Consider the following 13,917-nt stretch of genomic DNA (forward strand, 5'->3'; position numbering starts at 1 on the left):
TCCCCCACAGCTAACCACTTCCCTTTGACACCCATGACCACTTTGAGAATAACATCAGCCTAAAAGAAAAGGCTGAAGATTGGTAGGTTTGACCATGTGCTTTCAAGTTGTCAGTACCAGTGGTAGTTGTGGAATTCTTTATTGGTTTTTTGGATTGGTTTTTTTGCGCTGACACTGACCTTCCTCATATTAAATCTGGGAAGTTCATCCAAACTGAATTTAACCCTCCGCAGTGACTGTGTGATTAAAATATCTGGCTTCCACTTAAACACTTGTCTCAGTTCATTTGATTAGCATTACCGGCCCAAATGTTGCCTAGTATCATTTCTCTACACGTTGGTTTCAAAGAAGCCTAAGGGAGACAGACACCCAAATCCTACTGAAAATCAAAAGGAGTTGAGCACCTAGCTCCTGTTGAAAATCCCAGCCATAACCAAGGCTGGATCCTGCAGTCCTTGCTCAGGGGAAATGAACTTTCTGTATTTTGATCCCCATTCCCATAGTATCTGAAAATCTCACAATCTTTAATGTATTTATGTAGTGAGACAGGGAGGTATTGTTATCCCAAGTTTACAGAAAAGAAATTCAAACACAGAGAAATGTAGGGTACATCTACACTGTGAGAAAAGATCCATGGCATGGCCACAGCTGACCCGGGTCAGCTCACTCGGGCTCATGGCACTATAAAATTGCAGTGTAGACATTTGGACTCGGACTGGAGACCTGGCTTTGGTATTCTCCCCCTATGACAGGTCTCAGAGCCAAGACTCCAGTCCCAGCCCAAACATCTACACTGCAATTTTTAGCCCCACAAGCCCGAGCACTGTGAATCCAAGTTAGCTGACCCAGGCTCAGACTCTGTGCTGCAGGTTTTTTATTACAGAATAGACATGCCCTAAGTGACTTCCCTAATGTCACACATACAGTCTGTGGCAGAGCAGGGAACTGAATCCTAACCCCTAAGTCAGTCTAGCACTGGCTCATCCCTCCCCTCATTGAAATAATTAAGGACTGTACAGTCTAGCCTTAAGTTACTAGCATTTTGCCCCCAAACATTATTGTATTTTAACAGTAAAGCCATTGATATAACATCAGCTATAACAAAGCATTAACATCAATTTGTATAAATGCAAGTAGAATTTCTCTGGTTATGGAATCTGTCAGCTTTTCTATAAGAAACTGAACCTATCACCAGACACGCATAAGAATTTTAAAAACTTACCACTAAAATGCCTTGCTCCCCAAGAAACAAATTTCGTCCACTACTCTTCTGAAAGTGACATAAGCTAGGACAGAACGTTACTTACATTCTGTTTTTCTGCAAGTCACATTGATGCAGTGCAATCCTTTTTCCCCCCACCTCTGTGACAGCAATAAGGCATCTCAAATTCTTAGGCTCATTGTCTAGGTAAAGAATTCAGTTCAGGATAGTTTACAGTACACCTAATGACACGTAACAGTTTCAACAAGCTAGAAAGTTACATTGTTTGCTCCCACCAAACAGTGAAGTTTTTATTTTGCTTTACAGTGGCACATTTAGTTTTCTGTGTATTGTAACTCAACTGAGTGTGTTGCCAGCAATGTAATTTAAACTATCTGCTGATGTTCATCAACGATCATCGGGCGTAAGCCATAGAGTCAATTAAGCAATTTTCTGTTATTCTTCTGGCTTTTTGTTGGGAATAATTATTATTGCAAAAATCCCCAAGAATACTACACGTTGTGTATTAAAAAGCATAGGTGGGTAGAAGAGAGAACAGAGAGGAGAGATAGTCCAGTGGCCAAGGCCTACCCTAGGACTCTGCAGATGTTTGTTGAATTCCCTGCTCCACTACAGACTTCTTCTAGAACCTTGAGCAAGTCACTTGGGCCTAGATCCTCAGAGGTATTAAGGCACCTCACGCATTCATTTCAATGAATTCATTTCCTTTGAGGATCTAGGCCTTAATTCCTCACCTATAAAATGGAGATAATAGCACTTCCCTTTGCCACAGGGGGCACTGTGAGGTGCTCAGACTCTGGAGTAATGAGGGACATATAAGTATCAAAAATAGGGAAATAATAATGGGATATAGCACCTTTCACCTCTTACCATTTCAATTACCATTACAAATCAGCACAGGTAAGCAATGACTGGAAGTTGTTACCAGCTGAAGGCTATTCAGTGGCCTTCATGAAATGAATTTTGTTGTCTTGGTCCATTTGGTGCTGGATGGGCATTCACATCAAAGCCTGTGTCTGCAGTCTCAGCAGACAGAGTAAGGGGCTGAATAGGTGCATAGCCCAAATTCTTTTCTCACCCCTAGAGTTTGTCCTTCCAGGTCAGAGGTGAGACAGAGTAGTGCAGCAGTATGGTAAACCTTGTTCTGTGGCTACCAGTGCACTACTTGCTTTGTGGATTAATAGAAGTTTTCAGCATCCAGGGCTGCAAAAAGCAGAACCATTCAGGAGATTTGTGTTAGGATATTAAAACCACACTCACACCAAGATTTTAAAAGGGTATTTGGCAAATGAAGTATTTTCACAAGCCAAATAGAGACTGTGTTCGGTACTCTAACCCAATTCATTCCTGGTGCTAGGGCCTACCACAAGTTTCTCTACACCACTTAAGCCTATCATGAAGCTGCATGGGTACGCTGAACAGCAGAATGGGGTAACTGTGCACCTGCTACATGCCGTGGAACTGGTGTCTGTGCTGGCCTAGATTCAGAGATTCCACGGCCACAAGGAACCATTGTGATCATCTAGTCTGGCCTCCGGTATAACAAAGGCCATAGAACTTCCCCAAAATTATTGCTAGAGTGTATCTTTTAGAAAAACATCCAATCTTGATTTAAAAATTGTCAGTGATAGAGAATCCACCACAACCCTTGATACATTGTTCCACTGGTTCATTACCTTCACTGTTAAAAATATACAGCTTATTTCCCGTTTGAATTTGTCTAGCTTCAACTTCTAGCTAATGTTACATTTTTCTCTGCTAGACTGAAGAGCCCATTATTACATATTTGTTCCCTATATAGACACTTATAGGCTGTAATCAAGTCACCCCTTAACTTTCTCTTTGGTAATCAAAATAGATTAAGCTCTGAGTCTGTCTCTACAAGGCATGTTTTCTAATCCTTTAGTCATTCTTGTGCCTCTTCTCTGAAACCTCTCCAAATTATCAATATCCTTCTTAGATTGTGGGCACCAGAACTGGACTCAATATTCCAGCAGCGGTCATACCAGTGCTAAATACAGAGGTAAAATAACCTCACTACTCCTACTTGAGATTCCTCTGTTATACATCTAAGGATTACATTAGCTCCTTTAGCCACAGCATCACACTGGGAGCTCATGTTGAGATGTTTATCCACCATTTCCCCCCCCACACACACACACACATCTCTTACAGAGTCACTGCTTCCCAGAATAGAGTCCCCATCCTGTAAATATGACCCACATTCTGTGTTCCTAGATTTATACAGTTACATTTAGTGATATTAAAATGCATATTGTTTGCTTGCATCCATCTTATCAAGTAATCCAGATTGCTCTGTTCTCTTCATTATTTACCATGCCTCCAGTATTTGGGTTATCTGCAAACTGTATCAGTGATGATTTTGTGTTTTCTTACAGTCATTGATAAAAATGTTAAATAGCATAGGGCCAAGAACTGATCCCTGTAAGGTTCCACTAGAAACACTTCCACTCAATGATTTCTCATTTACAATTACATTTTGAGTCCTATCACAATTAGCAAGCTTTTAATCCATTTAATGTGTGCCATTGTAATTTTAATATTGTTCTAGTTTTTTAATCAAAATGTTGTGCAGTACCAAGTCAAACACCTTACAGAAGTATAATACATCCACACTATTACCTTTATCAACCAAACTTCTAATCTCATCAAAAAGTTTGACAGGATCACTATTGCATAAACCCATGTTGATTGGCATTAATGATATTACTCTCCTTTTATTCTTTATTATAATTCTATATCAGTCACTCCATTATCTTGCTCAGGATCAATCTCTGTCTGACAGGCCTATAATTACCAGGTCATCTTTTAAAAACATTAGCTTTCTTCCAATCTTCTGGAACTTTCTCAGTGTTCCAAGCCTTATCGAAAAGCAATATTAATGGTCCAGTGAGCTCCTCAGCCAGCTCTTTTAATATTCATGGATTCAAGCTATTTGGACCTGCTGATTTAACATATCCAACTTTAGTAGCTGCTGTTTAACATCCTCCTGAGACATTAGCGGAATTGAAAGTGTTATTATATAATATGACTACATCATCTGCTTTTCCAAAATACAGAACAGAAATATTTATTGAACACTTCTGCCTTTTCTGCATTATTATTGATAATTCCTATCATTTCTATCTAGAAATGGAACAATACCATTGTTAGGATGTACTTAAACTCCCCCTTACTATCCTTGACTCAGCCTATGTGGGACCAATGCAGAAAGTCAATTTGCAAGTGAGCTGGTGTTACCTAGGACTATCGAAGGAACTGTAGATCTGAATTTATGCTGATCCAGTGGCCCCCATGTTCTGCACAACTGGTGTTGAAGGGTTGTGTGGCAATCCTGCATCTGGGTCCTGGATTAGAGGGGTGAATTTCATGCATAGGACACAAATACTCAGGGTTTATGCTAGTGAGCCAAATTTCCTCTGTGAGATGAGAGTTTGGAAAGCCTACTAGCTGCAGAAGCAGCAAACTATACTATAAAGTAAAAGGTTCACATGATACACAACTCAGCAGTAGCTTCACAGTCACTGGTAACAGTGGGAAAACATCTTGGAAGTGAGTAGCCAGTGCAGAAGCAGCGTACACTGCCTTTGTCTGCAGTTGCAGCTGATGTCCCTCTCTCAAACTCCTGCTGACTTGGAGAGAAGGTAATGGTATTGGATAGCAGTCATTTTGGAAAGGGAGAAGAACTGAGGATCAAAAGCCAAAGCAGAGCTCATGAGTATCTGGCATGGATCTCTGCTGAATCTCCCTGCTAGTTCTAATCACATCAAGAAAGGGATGGAAAAGAACAAAATTCTGGCCCTTTAGCAGAATTTCAGAGTGTTGTTTGGCGCATTGGTTCACTCATTTTGAAATAAGCATATGCAAATAACTACATATTTGGGGGGTTAGCAAAAGAGGATATTAAAAATTAGAGATTTTAATAGATCAAATTTTCATCATTAGGGTACATAAATTGCAAACACAAAGTCTGTTTGTGTATTTGTGTAAGCAAACATGAACCTGCACACAAATGGGGTCTCTTGCATGCAATCATTGCTTTCAGGAGAACAAATACAGGTTTTGCATACACAATGATTTTGAGCATAAAATATGCAGGTGAAATCTAAACACCCACATTTGAAAAGTTGATCTTACTAATGTTATTAAAAACAAAACTACAAGTTGTCCTTTGCCCAGTGCTTATGGTCCTGCAGACTCAGAATATGTATGAGATTAGTCTACAGACTAAATGCTGCATTTGAAATAATCTTTTGTTTTGTTCCTAATATATACATTGATTAAGATCTTCCTGAGAGCCACAGAGGTAAACAACAATTTATGTAATTGTTTTCCTTAGTGTCTGGAAATTCTTCCCAGTAGCGAGATCTGCTAGACAGTAGAATAATCTCCCAAGGGAAGTAGGGGAAGTTCCATCACTTGAGACACTGGACTAAAAATAGCACTAAATAAAATATAGTTAACAATCAGATGTTGGCAAGGATAGACTATATATGATCTAATCGGTCTTGTCATCTCTGACTTCTAAGATGCTCTGACTTACTATAGAGTACCACAATAATTGCTCTCATTGTACCCTTTAACTCTTATGAAATAATAGAGACTATACTTATCCAATTCTGATTTTGCTGCCATGACAGATTATTCTTACTGGACCCTTAAAGAATTTTACCTTCTATAAGAAATTAGATGTCACTCTTACCTACATTATTTTAAGTACACATATCTCTAATTTTAATTAGAGAGACAAGGTGGGTGAAGTAGTATCTTTTATGGGACCTCACTCACCTTGTCTCCTAATATCCTGGGACCAAGATGGTTACAACACTAATTTTAATTGTCTTTTCTAACTACATCAATTAATACGATAAAACCTATTTGCACAGATGCAGAAAGCAAAATTATATTTTTGTAATAAATTCATTTTTTCTAGTTACTTTATTATCCTTATAACTATACAAAACTAATTTAGCCCAGTGTTTCTGGTGCTCTCCCAGATTAGCTTGGAGTATACTGTACATGTTAAAAAGGAGGGGGAATAGAGGGGAACCACCATCTGAAACTCATTAATCAATTAGAATTTTTAAGGGCTTACATCAAAATGTGATCTAGACTGATAAAGTAAACTCTGATTCACAAGAAGCTTTTGTCCCTTGTGTTATGAACATACAGGATACAAATGTGCACTGTACTTAAAATGTGTATCTGGAACCTGGCACAGGATTGTATATTGATATTTTGAACTTATAAGACCCTGGGTTTGAAGCCAGCAACAAATTAACTTTAAAAAAAATATATCTTTCTAGGTTACTGAAAGCCTAGGAATTTTAAAGACTGTTTTTACCAAAGACAATGTTGCTGTCTTGCTAAATGTCTGTTCCACCAAAAGGAAAGCAGGAATGTCATTTGTCTCTCTCACACACATAATAACAAAGCTTTAGGAATGTTTGATATTAACTTTGTCATAAAATTATATGTTCTAGGTAATGATCCTAAGGCAGGCAAAAATCTTGATAGCTGACTTGCAGGACTGCAGGGTCTAGCCCTTACTCCTCATTTTTCTACTTGCCTAATCAAAATGATAGTTAAAAAACTCTGTACAGAAAGGTCAAATCTAAATCTTAGTCTCCATTAGCTAAAGAAGTGCTAATATGTATTACAGATAGCAAATTTTAATAGGGGTTTGCCTGATGAGTTTAATTATTTTTTAAATACCTGCCACTTTGTGCAGAATAATGTGGGTTTATTGCCAATAATCACCAGCTCCTATGACTTTGCATTTAATTCTTAATTTAATTCTTAAATGTTGCTAGGCCTGCTCCCATGAAATCAATGGCCAAGCTTAAAATGACTAATATGGGAGCAGGACAGGTGGCCCTAATGTTAAGCCTGTCTCCTTTCTGATCAAATTATAATAAGAACATAGGGGCTTTTGAAAAAAATACCTAAGTGATTCAGGGGCCTAGGTCCCACTGAAAGTCAGTAAGAGCTGGGTGGCTGGAAGCAATGCTAGTTCCACACCGCCTCACCTCCTTCATCACGGTTTGGCTGAGGTTCCAACCTGGGTTCCACAATGTAATTCTCATCAGATGGCCTATTGTACCATATGAAATGAATTTAGGAATGTCAGCTAATTTCCTATTAAATCACAATCCACATCACAAAACCATTACACTTGGCACAGCCTCGGCTCGGCAGCGAAGAAACAATCCAAGCTTTAATGTGCGTGGAGACTGAAATAAAAGTACCTTCTCCCCCCCGCGCAATTTCAAAGAAATGTCAGACGTGCTCCGGAGCTGGCCGGGAGGAAGGCTACAATGCGTCTGCCCCAGATATTAGCAAAGAATGCTCTCAGTTCCTTTACCTTTCACACGCAGGCAGAGCAAGCCATGCTGCTAGGCGATCGCCCTGCTGCTCCGCATGGCTGCAATAAGGAGAGAGCATTCCTCGAACGGGAATGGATCCTTTCTAAAAACAAGATGAATCTGTGGCGCAACCAGAAGATCCCAGCCTAAAAGGCAAAGCCTGCCCGCCCTTCTGCTGGTTGTGTCTATTGCGTGAGAAAGAAGGCAAAGGAAAAGAGCTCGGTTTAGAATTAGCTGTCCTGCCAGTCCTTTGGGGGTGTCAAGATTGCCCTAATTCCAGTGGCCTAGCTCTGGGGGCAGAGTGATGGCACTATAGTTTGTCAGCCGCCCACCAAACACTTGCTCCTGCGTTTGATGCAGATTGATTTTATTTCCACTGGACAGTGCGGTCATATATAAACAACCTACCTTTCCCTCTTCTTCCAGCCATAGTACTCGAGGGCTGGTGAACGGGGTAAGAGCAGACACAAAACAGAGAAGGGTCCCGAATGGTGCGCTAGACATTTACAAGACTTTCATGCAATGCAACTAAGGCAAAAATATTCTCCTCCTGGGATCATTCTGAATATTTTGTTGCCAAGCACTCACCCCTAGCCCGAACCCTAGTAAGTGAGCAGCTCACCGTCTGATCCATACTATTCTGGATGATTAGTATTAGTTTGCTCTCTTCGGGGCCCATGCATATAAACCCGGACTGATGGCTTTGCCGTGGGTGTGTGTAACTCAGCTTCCCAACTCCGGCTCATTAAAGGAGAGACAATGCAAACATTCATGGAAGGTTTATCTGCATTCAAAAGCGTTCGTGTTAGTCGCGCGGAGAGGCTGCACCCTGGCAGGCTCCTGAACTGGAAATAATGATTCTCAAATCATTAACGTTGCTTTCCCCCCGCCGCCACTTTGCCGCCGTGAGACTTTCAAACTCCGGATCGTCCCGGGGGGAATTGCTTCCCCAGTTAGTAGGCAAACGAAAGATTTTTACCTGTGCAGGAGCGCACCGATTGCAATTTGCAAACTTCCTAGCCCAGCTCTCCCCGTCCCTTGCCTATCTCTCTGCTGCAGCGCTCTAAGCAGTTTCCCCTGCTGTATCCATTAATCAACTCGTTGGAGGTGAGATTTCTTGCAATTTCAAGATAAGAGAAAGAAAACAAAAGAAACCCCACTCTAAGGTGACAGGCTGAAGGGAAATAATCGTTTTCTTGCTTAAATCCCCCGACCCCTCTCTCTCTCAATTCAAATGCAACCGTGAAACAAACAACCAAATCAAACACATTTTAAAGGAGCCCGGGCTCTGACTTCTGTACATGCAGCCAAATGCCTGCACTAACTGCAGTAGCAGTTAGCAGAGCTCTCTCCCCGCGTTAGCCATTTATTAGTGGCCAGCATGCCTCACCCCGCACTCCTTAAGCGCTTGCTTGGAAGAAATCTCACTCACTTTCTTCTTGCAATGCCACAAAGCCCTTCTCCTCCTGCAGCCCGTCCCGTTCTCCCAGCCTGAGCACACCACCAGCAGCAGCACTGCCACTCTTCATACTTCTGATCGCTCCACTTGGTGTTCTCTTTGGGAAACCTCTCTCTTTTCCCCCCCTCCAGAAACAGATTTCCTACATTTCATCAGTCCACATAGACTGAACGGAAGTTAAATGCTTACTTTTTCTGGGGGACTGCAAGCGCAATTGACACTGAATTACCCTTGAAACTCTGAGATATTGTATTACAAGCCCTTGGCAGGAACTTGGCGCTTAGGTCCAAAGTTCCTTTTATTATTATTCCCTTTCCAAAACTATGGTGGGGGTGGGAGGGGTGGAGGAAGATCCCATATTTTAAGCTTAAACTTTTTTCCCCCAAAAATTGCTGGATAGGATTTTTTTTTAAGCACTTACTAGCACCATTTTATATTATAAACCGTTTGCTTTTGCTGCCCAAGGTGACATAATTTCAGCTTTGTATCTTGTGGGCATTGTGTTTTTGATAATGACCTTTAATTACACGTTTTCCCACAAGATTTCATGCTCTTCTATAATATATTTTAAATTAAAATAGATACATTAATAACTCAATGTTACACTTCTAAAAGATCTACTAATTGGTGAGGTGTTTTGTTTGGAAAGCTGTTTAAATACCCACCCCACTTTTATTGCATTCGGTATATTTCAATGTTATGGTAAACGACAGAGATAATGTTCCCCAACTGTTGTTTATTAGTCCATTTTTTGTATGTGCAGAGAAGCCCTTTCATGAATTCAATAGAGGGAAACAGATGTTCAAACTTCTGCTTCACCTTGTGAATGGATGGATATTATTGTCTTGTTGAGTTTCCTAATGGCATCATGTTATCGCTGTCCATAAGAAAGCCCCAGATGAACAGCACACAATTATTTTTCTTTTATAATACTACTTAATAGCTCTATCCCCTATGAACCACTATACTGAAACGGAATTGTCTTAACCAGTCAGAGTGGAGAGATGCAGCTCATACTGACCCTTATTTCTCAGTAATGCATTTTTTTTCACTCTGATGAGCTGGGAAATCTGATTTGCATAATTAATGCATGGTTATTTCTCAATACCCTATGTAAGCAAATTACTGCACTCTGAGTATTAACTAATCAGCTGATCAGTAAGTAGAGGCCTTATGTAAATTAATGTATCCTGACTGGCTATTCTAACCCTGGCTGATTTGATTGGCTATTACCTGCTCAGCTGGGTTTTTTTTCATCAAATCATTGAAACTCCATGGTGAAGTACATAACTATGATGACGTTTTTCCATTGTGTAAGTATCTGCACATCATTAACTCCTCAAGTCCTTGCTCAGCATTTACAGTGTAAAACTTGGGATGGATGTTCTGGGGGCAGTCTCTTCTTTGTTTAGTCCAAGATCCTGGAAAGCTCCAAAACTGTGCATAGCCTTCAAAACTCCACATTGTTATGCCCAGGAAAAGACTAACAGAACAAATACTGAATTAAAATAAAAATCTGACGACAAGTAAAGTGAAGTTAAAGACTTCATGTGACCTTGAGAAACAATATTTTAAAGAATAATGAGCAACATTTATATTCCATATCAATTCAGTCTTAAAAACCATCTTGAGCTGAGAAAGAACTTTCCAGTACCACTGTATTGATGAATGACCTGCTGTCATCTAATAGAAAACTTTAAAAACATTCCATTTAGAAAATGTTCTGTGTATCTAGCTGAGTCTTCCATGCCTGCACTATCCTCAAAGCACATGACTTCCTACTATATTCAGGAGAAATCCTACACATGGACTCAAGCTCTGAGCCTACTCCAGATTTTAAATGATTAAAAAGTCAAATGCACATTTGTATACATGACTATGGAAAGGTTCAAAAAAGTAGTGCAAAGGCTTTCTAGCCAGAATGAGATGTGGACACCTCCTTCATATGGAGAGTGTATACCAAACATTCCAAGATCTGCAACTGGTAGCAGTGGTCCTGGAACTAGGGGTGCTGCTGCACTCCCTGGCTTGAAGTAGTAATATAGGGAATTTTTTCACTTCAAGGTCCCAGAAACACAGACAAGGTTTTCATCTCAAGGCCAAAAGACCAAAAACATCAAGACACTTGATCACGACCTTGGATAGACCAAGAGACTACTGACACTTGATCTTAGCTCAAAGAGCCGAGAACTAATACCAAATACATGGTTTCCATGATCAGCATCCCCACTATAAAAATTGTTCCAGCACCCCTGGTTGGTAATAAAGGATGATTCATTCTCATAGAGTTTTGACTATATTTAATCTTTTTTATACTTTTATTGTTTTAGTTGCTATGATTACTCATCATCACTTGGAAAAGAATTTTCAAATGCTAGAAGGGGAATATGCAACATACTGTACAACAGTTAAAATCCACAACACCTGTACAATTTAAACCCTATCCAAGAAGGACTGGTTGGAACAAACTACCAAGCATGCATCTGAAATCAACATTATACATATACTTTGGAGCCATCGGTAGTGACACCACAATTATGAGTGCATTGAGATTTGCACTTAAAGGTCAGGACTAAAATCTCTGTTTCCTACTTTAATAACTGAATTTAGCGTCTAAATTAAACACAGTAGCTTATCAAAGAATCATTGAATTTTCTGTGTAAGTTTATGTTAACTTGTTAACTTTTGCAGAGGAAACCATAAAAATGCTCTCCTTTTGAAATTTTGTCCTGTTTTCTTCACATTTCCTTGGATCCTTCTAGCTGAACAACCATAGTCCCACAAAACATTCAACTGTATGCACTCATTTTGGTAACATCCAGACACAGACCACCACCAAAGGACCCTGGGGGATGAGTGGGCATCAAGGGGAAGGGTAACTATAGGGAGAGGGTAGCAAGCAGAGTGAACAGGGCTTGGAGAGGCCTGAGGAGAAAGTGGCTTGTGAGGGGATGCTATGGTTCTGCACAAAGTCTTAGTCAATGCACACTCAATTTCAATTATTGCTATTCTGTGTGAAAATTACCACCACATTTAGGACAATATGTACCATACATGGCCATTCACATAACTTTAAGAATAGGAAGGGTGACATTACCTCTGAGTATGGTATTGGTGAGACCACCACTTGAATATTGGGTCCAGTTCTGTTGTCCACATTTTTAAGAGGATGTTGAAAAAATGGAAAAGTTTCAGAGAAGAGTTATACAAATGATTTGTGGTCTAGAAGACATGCCTTATATTCTTCTAAAGTAGTTCCAACTATTAAACTTATGGCTAAGGTTAAGAGATTACGTGATCATGGTCTATAATTATCTACACCGGGAGAAGATATCTATACTAGAGGCTCTAATGGCTGGAAGTTGGAGTCAGCAAAGTTCAAACTGGAAATAAGATACAAATTTGAAGTGATGGGAGGGGAGGGTAATTAATAAGTTACCAAAGGCTGTGATACGTTTTCCATCACTTGGAGTCTTTAAATCAAAATTGTATTTTTTCCCTCTAAAATAAAAGCTTTATCTCAATCAGAAGTTACAGTATTTATCTTGATGCAGGAATTGTTAGGTGAAGTTCTATGGCCTGTGTCATGCAGGAGGTCCCATCTGGTCATACGGGAATTCAGCATTTTTATATCTTCATTAAATAGAGTAGAGGAATGAACAGATCGAGGGTAGTATGTGTCATCTCTGTGTTTGGCAGCTTGAAGAAAAGATATAAATATTTTGAAAATGGGCAAACTTTCAAAAGAATTCAGTCACACATTGAAAGTAACAACTGGATTCATCATTTCAACTGTCAGCAAAACTAGGCATGCCAGAAGTTAAATTGTCTTTATAAACCCATTGCACATGTTGATTTCATAAGCATTTATCAATTCTGCACTAAAATTTACATTTTTATGAATAACATCTACAGACAATTTTGACACTATAAGGAAATATGATTTACCTCTTATTGTGTAAACTTGCTTTACCACAAACACTTTCTATAAGTATAGTTTACACATCATTTATAACTACTTCAAAAACTTTCACAAAATTGCTATCTGTCACAATTGTGAATTCATTGCTATAGAACACAGTCTGAGCAAAAATACCAAATGACATTGTGTTGACAATTGCAAATCTCAACAATAATAAATTGGTTCATCTTTATCATAGACTTGATGTATTCATTAAGGCATCACTACTCATGTTGATGCTCTTACGTAACCTCCCCTAATACAGAAAGGAGACTGATGATCTGTATCTGGCTAGATATGTACGACATTCTGTCCAGGATGGTGGAAAATGGATGCTTACCACAGTAATCTATGACATTATCACTTCTAGAATTGGCTCAAAATAATTTAAGGTACCATAGCTCTTGCAACCATTCAACAATAAGAAAACCCTTATCTGCACAGATTACTACTGTTGTTTTTTAACATGCTTACTAGCTTGCTAGGTGCTTCACAAAACATATAGAAGACCCTGTTCCTGCTCATAAAATGTTATAATCTAACGGTCAGATTCTGCCACTCTTACTCACACTGAGTAGCAATTTATTCCACCAGCAGCCCCAATAAACTCAGTGGGGCTGCTTATTTCAGTGAAGTACTACTCAACATAACTACGGGTGACAGAATCTATCCACTATGGACACAAAAAGCAACAGGGGGAGGGGGAGGTAACAGGAGGACAAGAGTTCAACAGCCATGTTGTTTAGTTGCTTAGAGGGTAATATGACTTTTGATGGGTTTTTAAGATATGACTGGGTTTGTATTTTTTTTTTCATTTTAGTATGTTCTCAAACCACTGTTTTATTATAGAAATATAATTTTCTTATCCTGTATTGTGGCAGGGCAGTCA

General features: G+C 39.5%; 1 protein-coding gene across 4 annotated transcripts in view; it reads right to left on the bottom strand.

Annotated features, from left to right (window-relative positions):
• GAS2 (growth arrest specific 2) overlaps positions 1-13,917 on the bottom strand; it is a 150,359-nt gene that overhangs the window by 121,901 nt on the left and 14,541 nt on the right. Inside the window, exon 1 of one of the 4 annotated variants that reach the window (XM_024214848.3) lies at positions 8,999-9,262. The exons of 1 other annotated variant lie outside the window; for it this stretch is intronic. The gene's annotated coding sequence lies outside the window, so the exon portion shown is untranslated. Of the gene's footprint in view, positions 1-7,607; positions 7,785-8,998; positions 9,263-13,917 lie in introns of those variants that run through there. 2 more of the 4 variants (XM_024214846.3, XM_026651315.2) reach the window with 2 other exon arrangements.

Source organism: Terrapene carolina, unplaced genomic scaffold, assembly GCF_002925995.2.
Source record: "Terrapene carolina triunguis isolate 2854851 unplaced genomic scaffold, T_m_triunguis-2.0 Scaffold96, whole genome shotgun sequence".
Classification (NCBI taxonomy): Eukaryota; Metazoa; Chordata; order Testudines; family Emydidae; genus Terrapene; species Terrapene triunguis.